This window comes from Somniosus microcephalus, chromosome 1, assembly GCF_052327205.1.
Source record: "Somniosus microcephalus isolate GS21.2 chromosome 1, FLI_Smic_1.0, whole genome shotgun sequence".
NCBI classification, from domain to species: Eukaryota; Metazoa; Chordata; class Chondrichthyes; order Squaliformes; family Somniosidae; genus Somniosus; species Somniosus microcephalus.
In genome coordinates, this window is record NC_140987.1 from 453,323,071 (window position 1) to 453,341,892 (window position 18,822).

Genomic DNA, 18,822 nt, shown 5'->3' on the forward strand with positions numbered 1-18,822 from the left:
ATCACCTCTCATTCTTTTAAAGTCAAGAGAATCTAGGCCTAGTCTACTCAATCTCTCCTCATAGAACAATCCTCCCATCCAAGGAACCAATCTGGTGAACTTTTGTTGCACCCTCTCTATGGCAAGTATATCCTTCCTTAGGTAAGGAGAGCAAAACTGTACACAATACTCCAAGTGTGGTCTCACCAGGGCCCTATATAATTGCAGTAAGACGTCTTTACTCTTATACACAAATCCTCTTGTAATAAAGGCCAACATACATTTGCTTTCCTAATTGCTTGCTGTACCTGCATGTTAACTTTCAGTGATTCGTGTACAAGGACACCCAGGTCCCTCTGAACACCAGCATTTCCCAATCTCTCACCATTTAAAAAATACTCTGCTTTTCTATTTTTCCTACCAAAGTGGATAACTTCACATTTCTTCACATTATATTCCATTTGCCATGTACTTGCCCATTCACTTAGCCTGACTATATCCCCTTGAAGCCTCCTTGCATCTTCCTCACAACTTACATTCCCACCCAGCTTTGTATCATCAGCAAACTTGGATATATTACATTTGGTCCCCTCATCCAAATCATTGATATAGATTGTGAATAGCTGGGGCCCAAACACTGATTCTTGTGGTACCCCACTAGTTACAGCCTCGCAACCCGAAAATGACCTGTTTATTCCTACTCTCTGTTTTCTGTCTATTAACCAATCCTTAATTCATGCTAATATGTTACCCGCAATCCCATGAGCCCTAATTTTGTTTAATAACCTCTTGTGTGGCACCTTATCGAATGCCTTCTGAAAATCCAAATACACCACATCCATTGGTTCCCCCTTATCTACTCTGCTAGTTACAACCTCAAACTCCAACAGATTTGTCAAACATGATTTCCCTTTCATAAATCTGTGTTGACTGTGGCCAATCCTATTATTATTTTCTAAGTGCCCTGTTACCACGTCCTTAATAATAGATTCTAGCATTTTCCCTACTACTAATGTCAGGCTAACTGATCTGTAGTTCCCTGTTTTCTCTCTCCCTCCTTTATTAAATAGTGGGGTTACATTTGCTACCTTCCAATCCACGGGAACCATTCTAGAATCTATGGAATTTTTGAAAATGACAACCAATGGACCCACTATCACTATAGCCAACTCTTTCAAAACCCTAGTATGTAGGCCATCAGGTCTAGGGGATTTATTGGCTTTCTGTCCCATTAATTTCTCCAGTACTACTATTTTACTAATATCTTGCAGTTCTTCATTCTCGCTAGACCCTTGGTTGTCCACTATTTCTGGGAAGTTTTTTGCATCTTCTTCCGTGAAGACAGGCACAAAGGGGAGAAATTTGCCAGCACTCAGAGGGTGGGTTTGGAGGTGGGACATCTGGCAAAATCACAAAGATTGACAGCGGATCGGAAACCCACTGTCAACCTGCCTCCAAACAATCTTCCCAGGTGTTGGTTCCCCGATTTGCACATGGACCCGACACCTAGCAGTGGGAAGGGTATTATAGTCACTTAACTGCTTGTTAATAGGTTGTTAACAGGCAGTTAAGAGGCTTTTTGCAATTTTGTCAGGTCTACTGCGGGCTTCCCGATATCCGGACACCACACCAGGTAAGTGTGGCGTGCTGTGGGTCTACTGTAATGTTTCTGCATTGATGAAAACTGCAGATGTGGTTTAAAGGATCTAATGGTGCACTGGTGAGTTTCAGAGGTAAGAAAATGGTTGGATAATTATTTTTAATGCATTTGGACTTTTCTGTAGGTTATAAGTTTTGGATTGTATGTGTAGTCCCACCTCATTGGGAGAACCTCTCTCACCAGTGACAGATCACTTCTGTAATTTCAGCTGCAGCTGTCATCTGTTCTAGCCTAAGGAGGGAGTCACTAGAGAGCCTGGGTGCAAGAGCTCACCTTTGTACAGTGATTGCTATCAAACACTGAGAAATGAGCAGTCAAAAAAAATTGTGCATGGCCCCTTTAAAAAAACAGCAGATGAATGGTCATCAACTGACATCATCTGACACCGAATTCCTTTTAATTGACAGGCAAACCTGCAGGGTAGGCTTAAAAAGGCCAATTGACACAAAATCGCATCTGTGCATCTGATGTCATTGGGGGCAGGACTGGAACCCAGATGGCAGCTGTCGCGCTCCCAAGCCGCCTCGGACCGAAAAATTGCGGCCAAAGTATTTTGTTTAATTCCTCTGCCATTTCCTTATTCCCCATTATAATTTCTCCTGTCTCAGCCTGTAAGAAACCCACATTTACTTTCGCTAATCTTTTCCTTTTTACATACCTATAGAAGCTTTTACAATCTGTTTTTATGTCTCGCGCTAGTTTACTCTCATATTCTATTTTCCCTTTATTTATCAATTTTTTGGTCCTCCTTTGCTACATTCTCAAATCCTCCCAATCCTTAGGCTTACTACTCTTTTTGGCAGCATTATAAGCCTCATCCTTTGATCTAACACTATTTTTAACTTTTCTTGTTAGCCACGGTTGGACCACTTTTCCTGTGGGGTTATTGTGCCTTAAAGGAATGTATATTTGTTGTAAATTATGTATTAATTATTTTAATGCTAGCCATTGCTCGTCCACTGTATTACCTTTTAATGTAGTTTTCCAATCTACCTTAGCCTACTCACCCCTCAAACCTATGTAGTTGGCTTTGTTTAGATTTAAGACCCTAGTTTCAGATTTAACTAAGTCACTTTCAAACTCAAAATAAAATTCTATCATATTATGGTCAATCTTCCTTAAAGGCCCCTTTACTAAAGGGATAATTACTTGTCCTTGCCCCTTTAGGGCTACCCCGGATCAGGCGTATTCCTCAGACATTCACTTTCAACTAAAGTTTGAGGTAGCCGAATCCTAAAGACGTTTAATTGGGTCTAAAGGTCTGGACTATCTCTCCCTAAAGGAAAGGAACAACCTGAAATTGTTACTGTCCTCCAGATAGCACTTTTAATAAGTTTAGCTAGATTGTAATGTTCTGGATATTATGAGGGTCCGGAAAACTCCCCCAGAATTCTGCAACTCATCACCAAAGAGTGTACAGAGATTGAGTTTGCGAGTTTGATACAGAAGTATTATGTGAGACAATTGTAAAAATATATAGATTTATTGAAGAACCGACATGTAATTTACAGTTGGTGAGTCAATCGCAACATTAACAGTTCCAAAAAGGGAAAGCTTACAATTCAGAGAACCTACTCTCAAATCTTAACTTCGCTACAGTTTTACAGTTCTTAGTTTTCTACAGGATAGCCACCAAAGTCAAGTACCTTTGATCCTTGAGGTAGAAAGAGTTGTAGACTTACAGAGCCACCTCTGAAGCTGAGAATCACTTTGCCCCTTTAAAGCGAGTCTACAATCCCATTTGAGTGTGCAATATTTATACCCTTTCCAGTGGTATTTCCTTTAAGGTTTCCTGTTGATGTAAGCAAATTATCTCTAGTCATTTTTCTGCTGACCCCTGCAATTCTTACAGTCACCTCAGCTGGTAGCACTACATAATTATCTCTCTCCTCTAGGTGTTCTAAGTTTATCATGAAAAACGGTGTAACAGCAGGTGCGTTTTACTTGATGTCATTTTTATAAAGGCAGATGTTTGTGCTTCTTTACGAGGTGTAAATTAGAACACCTTGTACAGGGTGAACTATTGTCTTGTTCCCAAAGGTTCAGACTGTCAGGAGCCTTTAACCTTCTGTTTCAATAAGATTATTGATTCAGTGTCAACAACTATCTTATCTCAATAGCCAGAATGCTATCACAGCTTTTTCATCGTTAGGTTTCTAGATTTCCGGACCCAGTTTGTCATGTTTTAATAAGGACAGAATTCTTTCATAGAATGGTGTATTTTTCTGAATAGGTGATATGGCTTATTCCTTCACATTGCTACAAGGTTATTAATTAACCCTTTCTCATTGCACAATACTAGATCTAAAATACGCTGTTCCCTAGTTGGTTCCTCAACATACTGATTTAGAGAACTATCTTGTATACATTCCATTAACTCGTCCTCCACACTATTACTGCAAATTTGGTTTGCCCAGTCTATATGTAGATTAAAGTCCCCCATGATTACTGTATTACCCTTGTGACATGCGCCTCTAATTTCCTGATTTATACTCTGCCCTACATTACAACTACTGTTTGGGGGCCTATAAACAACTCCCACCAATGTTTTCTGCCCCTTGCTGTTTCTTAGCTCTACCCAAACTGATTCTACTTCTTGATTTTTGGAGCTAAGATCCTTTCTCTCTACTGTCTTTATCCCATCCTTTATTATCAGGGCTACCCCTCCTCCTTTTCCATTTTGCCTATCACTTCTAAAAGTTATGTATCCTGGAATATTTCGTTCCCAACCTTGGCCACTTTGCAATCACATCTCCGTTACGGCTATTAGATCAAACCTGTTCATTTCTATCTGCGCTATTAATTCACCTATTTTGTTGCGAATGCTTTGCGCATTCAGATATAGTGCCTTTAGCTTTGACTTATTTCTCTTTGTCCCTGATGTCACCTTAGTCACTGATGCCTTATTATCTTTGTTACTCTCTCTGTCCCTTCCTGACCCACTCTGTTTATTTTCACCCAAAACTCTACTCTGCTCTAGAGCCTTGACATTTCTCTCGCTGCTTTTAAATTTACTCTTTCCTGAATCCTCCCACCTCCCTCTTCATTAGCTTAAAGCCCTGTCTACTGCCCTAGTTATTCGATTCACCAAGACACTGGTCCCAGCCTGGTTTATGTGGAGCCCATTCCAACTGAACAGCTCCCTCTTTCCCCGATACTGGTGCCAGTGCCCCATGAACTGAAACTCATTCCACACACACCACTCTTTGAGCCATGCATTTAAACCTCTAATCTATTTGTCCCTATGCCAATTTGCGCATGGCTCAGGTAACAATCCAGAGATTATTATCTTTGAGGTGCTGCTTTTTAATTTGGAACCTACCTCCTCAAACTCCCTCAGCAGAACCTCATTCCTAGTTCTACCTATGTTGTTGGTTCCTATGTGGGCCAGGACAACTGGATCCTTCCCCTCCCACTTCTTCTCCAGCCACGAGGAGATGTCTTTAACACTGGCACCGGGCAGGCAACACAACCTTCGGAACTCTAGGTCGTGGCTGCAGAGAACAGTATCTAGCCCCCTGACTATACTGTACCCTACCACAACTGCATTCCCTTTCACTCCCCCCCACTTGAATGTTTTCCTGTACCATGGTGCCATGGTTAGCTTGTTCATCCATCCTACAGGCTTTTCCCTCATCCACACAGGCAGCAAGAATCTTATCCCTGTTGAACAATTGCAAAGGCTCAGGCTCCTCCAGCACTGCACCTGGGGTCCCCTTACCTGCCTGAGCTGCAGTCACAACTTCCTGTCCCTGAACACTAAACAGACCTGTACCACTTCCTAACCTAAGGGGTTTGACTGCCTCCTGGATCAGAGTGTCCAGGTAACTCTCCCCATCCCTGATGCCCCCGTTCATAAAGCCCAGGATCCTGTAAGCTTTTTTAACTGCTTTCTCAACCTGCCCTGCCACCGTCAATGTTTTGTACACATCTGCCCCCAGGTCTCTATGTTCATGCACCCTCTTTGGGATTGTACCCTTTAGTTTTGTAGCCTCTCCTCATTCTTTCTACCAAAATATATCAATTCACTCTTTTCTGCATTAAATTTAATCTGCCACGTGTCCGCCCATTCCACCAGCCTGTCTATGTCCTCTTGAAGTCTATCACTATGCTTCTTCTTAGGCAGTCCCTCGGAACCGAGGATGACTTGCTTCCACATTTAAAATGAGTTCTCAGGTGACTGATGAGTCCAATGCTGGACTTACAGTCTCTGTCACAGGTGGGGCAGACGGTGGTTGATGGGACAGGTGGGTGGGGTGCTTGGGTTGACGTGCACTCCTTGCGCTGCCTGTGCTTGGCTTCTGCTTGCTTCCGGTGAAGAGACTTGAGGTGTTCGGCGCCTTCCCGGATGCTTCTTCTCCACTTTGTGCCGTCTTGGGCCAGGGATTCCCAGGTGTCGGTGGGGATGTTGCACTTTTTCAAGGAGGCTTTGAAGGTGTCCTTGAAGCATTTCCCCTGCCCACCTGGGGCTCACTTGCTATGCCGGAGCTCCGAGTACAACGCTTGTTTTGGGAGTCTCGTATCAGACATGCGGACAATGTGACCCGTCCATCGGAGCTGATTTAGCGTGGTCAAAGCTGTGATGCTGGGGATGTTGGTCTGAGCAAGAGCACTGATGTTGGTGCGCCTATCCTGCAAACGGATTTGCAGGATCTTGCGGAGGCAGCATTGGTGGTACCTCTCCAGTGCTTTGAGGTGCCTGCTGTACATGGTCCATGTCTCTGAGGCATACAGCAGGGCGAGTATCACGTATCCGCCCATTCCACCAGCCTGTCTATGTCCTCTTGAAGTCTATCACTATGCTCCCCACTGTTCACTATACTTCCAAGTTTTGTGTCATCTGCAAAAGGAGAGTGGAGAACAAACAAACAGTATAAAAAGACCAGTCCTAGTGCGAGCAAGGACTGAGTGCAAATCATCAAAGAGTGCTGTGGGTTTGGGTAAGTGTGAGTTAGGGTAAGTGGGGCGTTAGGTGCTCTTTTGAAACTTTAACTCTGTGGGTTGTAGTTAATAAGGCCTTTCTGGTGCAGAGTGACTGTTGGTAAACCATTTAACTGGTGTAACTAGAGGGATTGATTTAATTTAAATCCAATTAATTAAAGGGGATACTAGCATCTAAAATCGGGCAGAGGGTGTCCATAACTAACAATAAAAAATTTAATTAATTACATAGAATGGAGCAGGTGATGTGTTACTGTTGCGAGATGTGGGAGCCGGTGAACCCCATTGAGGCTCACGGTGATTACATCTGTGACAAGTGTCTGCTGCTACAGGAACTCCAGTTCTGTGTTGATGAGCTGGAGTCTGAGCTTCAGACACTGCGACACATCGGGGGGGGGGAGAAGTACCTGGACTCTGTGTATCAGGAGGTGGTCACACCTATGAAGTTAATTAATTCAGATGTGGCCCATGGTCAGGGACAGGACGGTGTGACTACGAGTGAGGCAGGTACGGGGATCCAGGAGGTAGAGCTGGAGGAGCCGCAGCCCTTGCTCTTGTCCAACAGGTTCGAGGTTCTTACTCTCTGTGGGGACAGGAGCAGGGACTGCAGGGAGGATGAGCAACCTGGCCACAGCACCGTGGAATGGGGGGCCATATCAAGAGGGGGGAGTAAATAGAAATGTTGTAGTGGTAGGGGATAGTATTATTAGGGGGATAGATAGAGTTCTCTGCAGCTGAGAGCGAGAGTCCCGAAAGCTGTGTTGCCTACCTGGTGCCAGGGTTAAGGACATCTCCTCTGGGCTGGAAAGAAACTTGCAGTGGGAGGGGGTGGATCCAGTTGTCGTGGTCCATGTTGGTAAAAACGACGTAGATAGGACTAGGAAGCTGGTTCTGTTAAAGGAGTATGAGCAGCTAGGGGTCAAATTAAAATACAGAACTTCAAGGGTAATAATTATTACCTGAGCCACGAGCGAATTTGGCTAGGACAAATAAAATCAGAGAGTTAAATGCGTGGCTCAAAGACTGGTGTGGGAGAAATGGGTTTTGCTTCCTGGGACACTTGCACCAGTACTGGGGCAGGAGGGAGCTGTTCCGTTGGGACGGGCTTCACTTGGCCAGTGCTGGGACTAGAGTCCTGGCGGATCATATAACTGGGGCTGTAGAGAGGGCTTTAAAATAACTAGTGGGGGGGAGGTTCCTAGAGAGCAAATAATAAAAATGACAACAGAGAAGGTCATAGACTTAGGTAGCAGTGGGGAAATTAAAAACCAGAGCGTGTCAGGAAGGGGCAGAAGGTATGGAGTAAAAGGTAAAGTAATAAAAAGGGCAAAAGCAGGAACTAAGTGTCACAAAACATATTTCAAAGTTCTCTATCTGAATGCACGTAGCATTCGTAACAAAATAGACGAGTTAATGGCACAAATAACTACATATGGGTATGATCTTGTGGCCATTACAGAAACATGGCTGCAGGGTGACAACGCCTGGGAATTAAACATACCAGGTTATTTAACGATCAGGAAGGACAGGCAGGAAGGAAGGGGAGGTGGGGTGGCTATGTTAATAAAGGAAGGAATCACTGTAATACAGAGAAATGATATTGGGTCAAAAGATCAGGATAATGAAACAGTTTGGGTGGAGGTAAGGAATAATAAGGGAAAAAAAAAACTAGTGGGCGTAGTCTATAGGCCTCCGAACAGTTGCAACTCTGTTGGACGGAGTATCGATCAGGAAATAGTTGAGGCTTGTAATAAGGGAACATCTATAATTATGGGGGATTTTAACTATCATATTAATTGGACAAATAAAATTGGGCAGGGCTGCCTTGAGGATGAGTTCATTGAGTGTATTAGGGATGGGTTTCTTGAGCAGTATGTAACTGAACCGACCAGGGGGCAAGCAACCTTAGATCTGGCCCTGTGTAACGAGACAGGATTAATTAAAAATGTCCTAGTAAAGGATCCCCTTGGAATGAGTGACCATAACATGGTTGAACTCCATATTCAATTAGAGTGTGAGAAGGTTGGATCTCAAACAAGCATGCTAAGCTTGAATAAAGGAGACTATGAAGGTATGAGAGCGGAATTGAGTAGAGTGGAATGGGAAAATAGATTAAAGGGTAAGACGATACATGATCAGTGGTGTACATTTAAGGAGTTATTTTACAACTTCCAAAAAATATATATTCCACTGAGAAGAAAAGGGTGTAAAATAAAAGACAGCCATCCGTGGCTAAGTAAAAAAATTAAGGATAGTATTCGACTAAAAATAAGGGCATATAAGGTAGCCAAATCTAGTGGGAGGATAGAGGATTGGGAAAACTTTAAAAGACAGCAAAAAATAACAAAAAGATTGATTAAGAAAGGGAAGATAGATTATGAAAGTAAATTAGCAAAAAATATAAAAACAGATAGTAAGGGCTGGATTTTGCTAGGGCCGGGGAGGCGGGATTGGAGGCGTGTGGGGGATAAAAATCACAAAACTGGCGTGTGGGCCCAAGCCCGCCTCCATCCCGCCTCCACGCAATTTTCCTAAATTCGTGTCTGCTGGTCCCGACTCCATCCCGCCTCCAGGAGGCGGGGTAGGCCCTTAAGGCCCTTAACAAGCCCTCAATTGGCTCTATAATCCCATTTTCCTAACCAGTTGCAAGTTTAATCGTTTTCCCACGTGAAACACGCCTGGTGGGAAACACACATCTGAAACGTGGCGGGAGCACAACTGGCTTGCGGAGTAGCAGCTGCAGCTCAACCATTAAATGGCAGATTTGAACAGGCTTTAATTGCAGGTGGCATAACTTTGCTCTCTCAGGTCTGGGGGATCTTTCAGAAGGCATACCCACAGCTCTGGAAGTTTGCAGCCTGACAACCATCTCCAGTGTGACCTCCTGGGAAACCCCTTTCGCCACCTTCACTGAGCGCTTCCTCAACTGAGGCATCTACCAGAAGCATGGGAGCCATTTTTGTCCTGCCCTTCTGGATATTACATGAGGCCGCCCAACAGCAGCAGCAACAACAGTTGCGCCAAGCTGCTGCTGCCCCACCTGAGGATGCACAGGCCAGAAAGGGTCAGCGCATGGAAGGCCGTCGGCGCAGGAGATACCCCCAAACAGGGTCTACAGACGCAGGGTCAGCTACCTCAACATGTCTGAGCAGCAGTGCCAAAGGCGGCTCCGACTTTCGCGAGACACTCGCAGCAACCCTGGAGACAAAACCTGCCAGAGACTCCTGCATATTTTCCTGGAGTGCCATCACCGCTGATACTGTGGATGGACCCAGAGGCAGAGGGTCGACATGCAGCTGAGCCAAGCTGGGAGAGTGCTGCGCCCTCCGACTAGGACTCTCCACTGCTGTTCCTGTCTCCACCATCTGCTGAGGGTCACTTGTGAGCTGTGATACACCAGGTGACAACACTACTCTATGTCCCGAAGGTCCCACCGAGGTGTGAGTGTCTGCGCTGGTGCTGGGTGCGTTGCCTTCTGCTGACGCTGCGCCCTCAGAGGTTGCAGCTTCCTCTGAGGAGTCTGGATGCTGAGGCTGAACCTCCTCCTGCGTCCTGGAGACGGGAGCTTGTGATGGTCCTGTGGGGGAGTAAAGGAAAGTGTCAGAGATGAGAGGCCAGGGTTACCTGCACAGTGCTTATTGCAGATGATCAGAGGTCCATCTGCTAGAGCTTCCAAGTCATTATCAGCGAGTCATGCAATGCAATTGAGAGAGTTGGAAAACTCTTCTGTCACCAGCTTGCTCTGCTGCACCGGTCTCTCCGTCCCCCACTTGTGTGTCGTCCTGGATGCCGACGATCTCCAGGATCGCCTCCTCCCACGGGATCAGCTGGGCTAAGGAGGCTGCCCCTCCCCCTGTCCTGGCTCGCTCTCTTCGGTTGTGAGCTCTCTTTTCCTGCAATGGGGGAGACAAGTGGAGTTTGAGCGAGAATGAAGGAGTGAGTGTAGAGAATCGATGGCATAGATGCTTAGAAGGAGAGAAAGATGGAGTGAGATGGCAAGACCAAGGGCCCTCCCTATGTGATGTAAGTTGTTTTCATAGCATGACAGTGATAGGGAGTGTGAGGGCTGCATAGTCCATTAGTTAGGTGAATATGACCATAGAGAGAGAGGGAGTGGGAAAGGGTGCATGGATGTCAGTGTCAAGTGGGATGTGGAGGAAGAGATTGGTAAAGCTGAGAGCTGGTGAGGAAAAGCAATGGGGATCAGATTAAGAGTGATGGGAACATCATACTCACTTTTCCAGTGCGCAGAAGGTCATGGAAGCGTTTCCGACACTGGATCCATGTTCTGCTGGTATTCGAGCTGGCGTTCACCTGCTCTGCCACCCTCAGCCACACAGCCTTGTTTGCTGGGGTGGCTTCTTCCTCCCCGAGGAGGGGAAGAGCACCTCCCTGCTCTCTGTCGCTCCCTCCACCAATGCCTGGAGGGCTGCCTCGTCAAATCTGGGGGATGCCTTACTCCGATGTGTCGCCATGATTGATGATGGTAGCAGCAGCTGCCAGGGCCAGAAGCTTGGCAGTCTGCTGAAGTGAGCAAGGCTTGTGGAAGCCCTTAAATGAAGCAGCAGTGATGATGTCATCGGAGGCGAGCTTCCCACCTGAAAAGCTCTCCGGCTAGGGGTTCCCACACGTGGGGAATCAATTGGGCTATAAAAACAAAATTGCATCAATTTCCCACATCGTTCAGGATTCGTGTGGGAAACACGAAATGTGGGGAACACGACCCCAACCCGCCCCCGTAGCAAGAGTTTTTATAGTTATATAAAAAGAAAAAGGTTGGCTAAAGTAAATGTTGGTCCCTTAGAGGAAGAGACCGGGAAATTAATGGTGGGATATATGGAGATGGCAAAAACACTGAATGAATATTTTGTATCAGTCTTTACAGTAGAGGACACTAAGAATATCCCAACACTGGACAAACAGGGGGCTATAGGTGGGGAGGAGCTAAACACGATCAAAATCACTAAGGAAGTGGTACTCGGTAAAATAATGGGACTCAAGGCGGATAAATCACCTGGACCTGATGGCTTACATCCTCGGGTCTTGAGGGAAGTGGCGGTAGGGATTGTGGATGCATTGGTAATAATTTTCCAAAACTCCCTGGTCTCAGCAAAGGTCCTGGCAGACTGGAAAACTGCTAATGTAACACCCTTATTTAAAAAGGGCAGTAGACAGAAGGCTGGAAAATATAGACCGGTTAGCCTAACATCTGTGGTAGGTAAAATTTTGGAGTCCATTATTAAGGAGACAGTAACAGGACATTTGGATAATCATAATTTAATAGGACAAAGTCAGCATGGTTTTATGAAGGGGAAGTCATGTTTGACAAATTTGCTGGAGTTCTTTGAGGAAGTAACATGCAGGGTGGATAAAGGGCAACCAGTGGACGTAGTGTATTTAGACTTCCAAAAGGCATTTGACAAGTTGCCACACAAAGGATTATTGCTTAAGATAAAAAATCATGGGATTGGGGGTAATATTCTGGCATGGATAGAGGATTGGTTATCTAACAGAAGGCAGAGATTTGGGATAAATGGTTCATTCTCAGACTGGCAATCAGTAACTAGTGGTGTTCCGCAGGGGTCAGTGCTGGGTCGCCAACTCTTTACAATCTATATTAACGATTTGGAGGAGGGGACCGAGTGTAACATATCAAAGTTTACAGATGATACTAAGATGGGAGGGAAAGTAGTGAGTGAGGAGGACATAAAAAACCTGCAAGGGGACATAGACAGGCTAAGTAAGTGGGCAGAGATTTGGCAGATGGAATACGATACTGGAAAGTGTGAGGTTATGCACTTTGGCAGGAAAAATCGTAGAGCAAGTTATTATCTTAATGGCAAGAAACTGGAAAGTACTGATGTACAAAGGCATCTGGGGGTCCTGGTGCACGAAACTCAAAATGTTAGTATGCAGGTGCAGTAAGTGATTAAGAAGGCCAATGGAATGTTGGTTTTCATTGCTAGGGGGATAGAATATAAAAATAGGGAGGTATTGCTTCAGTTGTACAAGGTATTGTTGAGACCGCACCTGGAATACTGCATACAGTTTTGGTGTCCATACTTAAGAAAAGACATACTTGCTCTCGAGTCAGTACTAAGAAGGTTCACTCGGTTAATCCCGGGGATGAGGGGATGGCCATATGAGGAGAGGTTGAGTAGATTGGGACTCTACTCATTGGAGTTCAGAAGAATGAGAGGCGATCTTATTGAAACATATAAGATTGTGAAGGGGTTGGATCGGGTGGATGCGGGGAGGATGTTACCGATGATGGGTGAAACTAGAACTAGGGGGCATAGTCTTAGAATAAGGGGCTACTCTTTCAAAGCTGAGATGAGGAGGAACTACTTCACTCAGAGGGTGGTAGGTCCATGGAATATGCTGCCCCAAAAAGCTGTAGAAGCTACATCATTACATAAATTTAAAACAGAAATAGACAGTTTCCTAGAAGTAAAGGGAATTAAGGGTTACGGGGAGCGGGTAGGAATTCGGACATGAGTCTAGGTTCGGATCGGACATGGCCCTGTGGGTAGCGGAGCGGGCCCAGGGGCCGTGTAGCCTGATCCTGCTGCTATTTCGCGTGTCTAATTCTGTTAGATTCAGGAGATGGTTCTGTGATAGTAGATTGGCGGTTAGGATCAGATCAGCCATGATCTTATTGAATGGCGGAGCAGGCTCGAGGGGCCGATTGGCCTACTCCTGCTCCTATTTCTTATGTTCTTATGTTCTTATTGGCATCAATCCCGCTAGCTCTCACATACTAAGCAAGCGCTCTACCATTGGAGCTAATTCCCCAGTAGCATCTGTTTTCACATCCCTCCAGGACCTCACCCCTTCCTAGCTCTGCAACTGCAGTGTCAGCCGTGACTCAGTGGGTAACACTCTTGCCTCTCAGTCATGAAGGTTGTGGGTTCAAGTCCCGCTTCAGGAGACTTGAGCACAAAGATCTAGGCGGCCGTGCCAGTACTGAGGGAGTGCTGCACTGTTGGAGGTGCCGTCTTTAAACTGAGGCCCTAGCTGCCCTCTCAGTTGGATGTAAAAGATCCCACGGTGCAAATTTCAACAAAAGACCAGGGCAGTTTGCCCTGGTGTCCTGACCAAAATTTATCCCTGAACCAACATCACTAAAACAGATTATCTGGTCGTCATTACATTGCTGTTTGTGGGAGCATGTTGTGCACAAATTGGGTGTAAAGCGCTTTGGGATGTCCTGAGGTCGAAAAAGGCGCTATAGAAATGCAAGTTTTACTTTGTTTCTTTGGTCTCCTCCAGCCCCACAACCCTCCGAGATCTCTGCACACCTCCAATTCTGCCCTCTTGAGCATCCCCGATTTTAATCGCTCCAACATTGGTGGCTGTGCCTTCAGCTGCCTGGGTCCTAAGCTCTGGAATTCCCTTCCTGAACCTCTCTGCCTTGCTCTCCTCTCTCTCCTCCTTTAAGACACTCCTTTAAACCTACCTCTTTGACCAAGCTTTCTATAGTAATCTGGGATGTAATGCTTAAGTTATCCACCAGATGGAGACAAATATTAAGGGATCATATTTACCAGTGTTAAGGTACTGTCCTAGCACACCAGTTATTAAGGTAGTGGCATTGCATTCTGGGTATGACTCAGAGGTTGATCCTCCATCTTTCTGATCGCAGAGTAAGAAATAGAGTGTGTTTGCTGCAGTTGTAAGAGCTATGTTCTCTGCTACATATGTATAATTATACAATTGAGTTTTGGTTCCTGAAGTCTGGCTTATCTCAGTTTCTGACCTTACCACTCGGATATCACACTTTCACTCATCTGCCCTAATATCTCCTTAAGTGGCTCAGTGTCAAATTTTGTTTGATAATCGTGATGTAAAAAGACTTCTGAGCACTTGGTTTGAGTATAAAACAAGGCTTTAAACAACTGTTTCACAACCGTGAGATTCTAGTTACATCACTAGTTCCTGGTTACAGAAACATCCTGAGCAAGCTGGGCCCACGCCCGAGTATTTATACTCCTTGGACGGCGCCACCAGCTGGCCGCCCAGTGTTACTTCATGAGACATGATAAGATTCCTGACAAATCGTTCCTGTGAAGCGCCTTGGGACGTTTTACTACAGTAAAGGTGATATATAAGTACAAGTTGTTGTTGTCTGAAAGAAAATGTTGAGATTGTATTGCAGTAATCTGAGAATCTAGCCTTCAGGAAATTTATCATTGAACTATTGTTGAACCATAGTTGGTTCAAAATGGACTCGTGCAACGATACACTCCAGCTTCTGCTTTGAGACTGGTCAGTTGGTTTGATTTGGGCAGTGGCCCATAGGAACATAACAAATTAGGAACAGGAGGAGGTCATTCAACCCCTCAAGCTTATTCCGACATTCAGTTAGATCATGGCTGATCTGTAACTCAATTCTGTTTACCCACCTTTGCTCCACATCCCTTGATACACTTAACCAACAAAAATTTAGCAATCTCAGTCTTGAAAACTTCAATTAACCCAGCATCCACAGCCTTTGGGCTAGAGAATTCCAGATTTTCACTATCCTTTTTGTAGCCCTTTAGCACTGGATATCTGGATTTCCAATTCCCCAGTCTAGGAGCAGAGGAACATAGGAACTGGGGTAGGCCATTCAGCACTTTGAGCCTGTTCACACCAAGTCCCGTTCACCCATCACCCCCTGTGCTCGTTGATCTACATTGGCTCCCGCTTAAGCAACGCCTCAATTTCAAAATTCTCATCCTTGTTTTCAAACCCCTCCATGGCCTCGCCCCCTCCCTATCTCTGTAACCTCCTGCAGCCCCACAAACCTGCCGAGATATCTGCGCTCCTCTAATTCTGTCCTCTTGAGCATCCCCGATTTTAATCACTCAACCATTGGCGGCCGTGCCTTCAGCTGCCTGAGCCCTAAGCTCTGGAATTCCCTCCGACCTCGCTACCTCTCCTTCCTCCTTTAATTTGCCCCTTAAAACCTGCCTCTTTGACCAAGCGTTTGATCACCTGTCCTAATATCTCCTTACGTGGCTCGGTGTCAATTTCTGACTGATTATGACTGTGCGGCACCTTGGGACATTTTACTGTGTTAAAGGCGCTGTATAAATGCAAGTTGCTGTTGTAGTTAAGATAATCTCCTACTCCCATGTTGGGCTCCAGCTAATGATTCACTGATAAACTTCCTCCTTTGGGTTAAAGGCTAACTCAGAGCTTCCTGTTTCAAAATAACCCTCTGACATGAATCAGTCATTCATGAAAGAAAGACTTATGAAATAATACTGAGTGGTCTGCGGGTGGCGCTGTCCAGGGAGAGTATAAATACTCGGGCACAGGCCCAGCTTGCGCAGGACATTCTTAACAGGAACTAGTGAAGGACACAACTAGACCTCCATGTTGTACAACAGTTGATTAAAGCTTTGTTTAACGCTTAGACCAAGTGCCGAGTAGTTTTCTTACGTCACCCTCCATTTACTTTAATACTTAAAGTTGAGGAAATTTAAACGACCTGCGGGGAATTGGTGTGAAGCAGGTGGCAAATGTCAGGAGCAGGCCAATCGAGCGCACTGGAGGATTGTAGCCTGGTCGAGTCCTTTAAATCAGACCCACAGCTATTTTCCATACAAAATTCCCTCAGCCGATTTTATATTGTGGACACGTTTAACCTTGAACAGACGGCTCGGAGGCTTGCTGCACTGCCCCATTAGAGTTGCGTCTTGAAATGATGTTCAAAATTCAGCAGAACAAGCATTTGGCAATCACAGATTGTGAATGCGCAGCCACGTCTAATGGTAAGATGGAGATCTGCTATCAGATAGAAGCGATCGATTGAGTTGTAAATAGGTTGGTGGCAATTTCATGGATTTATAGCAGTTCCAGCACGGAATGTGGCCATTCGGCCCATTGTGTCAGTGCTACCTCGGCAACGACTTGATTTTGGTCTTTTTTTAAAATCAAACAATTGCGCTCAGCAAGTTGAGGGCTATCAAAGCTGGGGAATTGAACAGTTCCCCTTTCAGGCACCCAGTATCTGTCACTTCCTGGTCGGGTATGGCTCAGTTGCATGAAGAGCAGAGCTTTGCCGACTCTGCCCCAACAGCAGGCCTCAGCCCCAACTTCTGAAAAGAACCCTTTCCCGCAGCAGCGCGACATCTTTATTTCCATTTCCCACACAAGCCATTCTGTGGCCTCTCGGAGAGGAACATCTTTGAAGGTGGCAGGACAAGTTGAGGAGGCTGTTGAAAAAGCAGATGGACTTCTTGGCTTTGTAAAAAGATGCATTGAGTGCAAAAGCAAGGAAGTTATGCTGAACCTTTATAAATCGCCGGATAGATTTCAGCTGGAGTATTGTGTCCATTTCTGGGCACCGCACTTTAGTAAGGTTGTCAAGGCCTTGGAGAGGGTGCAGAGGAGATTTACTAGAATGGTACCAGGGATGAGGGTTGTTCTCCTTCGAGCAGAGAAGGTTAAGGGGAGATTTAATAGAGCTTTTCAAATTTAAGAAGTATTTTGATGGAGTAAATAAGGAGAAACTGTTAAAATTTCTCATCCCTAATTCCCTAATGATTTTCTTTAGATTCGTCTCCTAATCGACCTCAGCCTCAGTAGTCATGCATTTATTACAGCCACACACACACACGCACTCACACACACACATGCACACGCACACACACACTGCATACACATGCAAAGTACACACACACACGCACACGCACACACACGCACATGCATGCACACATGCACCCATACATGCTCACACTCACGCACACACATACAGGCACACACACACACACACACACGCACACACACACACCGCATACACATGCACACACACACACTCATGCGCACACACGTACACACACACACTCATGTACACACACGCACACACATACACATGCATGCACACATACGCAGATGCAAGCACACATGCTCACACTCACGCAGGCACATGCACACATACATGAACACACATACATGAACACACACATACATGAACACACACATGCACACACGTGTACACAAACGCGCACACACATGCATGCATACACATGCACACACGCGCACAGACACACACGTGCGGACTTTCATTCATATGCACACTCACACCTGCTGAATTCAGCACTGAAAGATTTACACAGCTGTGACATGATGTGCTTTTTATTCTACCTCACAAATCCACTCACGTACAGCCTCTGGGTCTTTCCTAAGCACACCCATCTCTCACACGTTTAAATAACACTCAACTCAGTAATGATCAAAGTTCAATTCGATAAAAGATTTGTGCCAGCTGCCTTTAAAGTTCGTTTGCGGTTCACTGAAATGTCAGTTAAATGATGTCTCGACCCATAACACATTCCTCCTTTCGAAGTTACTGCATTCCAATAAACTATAAGATTCTATTATCTATTCCCTTCCCTACAGTGTGCACATACAATACAATGCGAATCATAGGAAAGTACATTCTGCGCCACAGAACAAGTACATCCTGTGGCTTACCACCGCATTCATCCAATTGATAACTGAAAATTGTATGCTGTCTTGAAAGGTGTCAGATACAGGACAGCCTTAGAGAATTCTCTCTCATGACACTTGGTGCTATCTCAACTCTTTATGCTGAGCCTCAAAGCCTTTTACAATGTATTAAATTCAAAAGCAGCCAGTGACTGGAGGGGTAAAATTAACATTCCCATATCTCGTCCTGGTACAGCTACTTCATTAAATGAAGGCAAACCTGGAGATGTTCGCTGATGACTGCACAGTGTTCAGCACCATTCACAACTCCTCAGATAATGAAGCAATCCATGCCCACATGCAACAAGACCAGGAGGACGTTCAGGCTTGGGCTGATAAGTGGCAGGTAACATTTGCGCCACACAATTGCCAGGCAATGACTATCTCCAACAAGCGAGAGGCTAACAACCTCCCCTTGATATTCAATGGCATTACCATCGCATAACTTTCCACCATCAACATCCTAGGGGGTCACCATTGATCAGAAACTTAACTGGACCAGCCACATAAATACTGTGGCTACAAGAGCAGGTCAGAGGCTGGGTAGTCTGTGGCGAGTGTCTCACCTCCTGACTCCCCAAAGCTTTTCCACCATCTACAAGGCACAAGTAAGGAGTGTGATGGAATATTCTCCACTTGCCTGGATGAGTGCAACTGCAACAACACTCAAGAAGCTCGACACCATCCAGGACAAAGCAGCCCATTTGATTGGCACCCCATCCACCACCTTAAACATTCACTCCCTCCACCACCAGCGTACC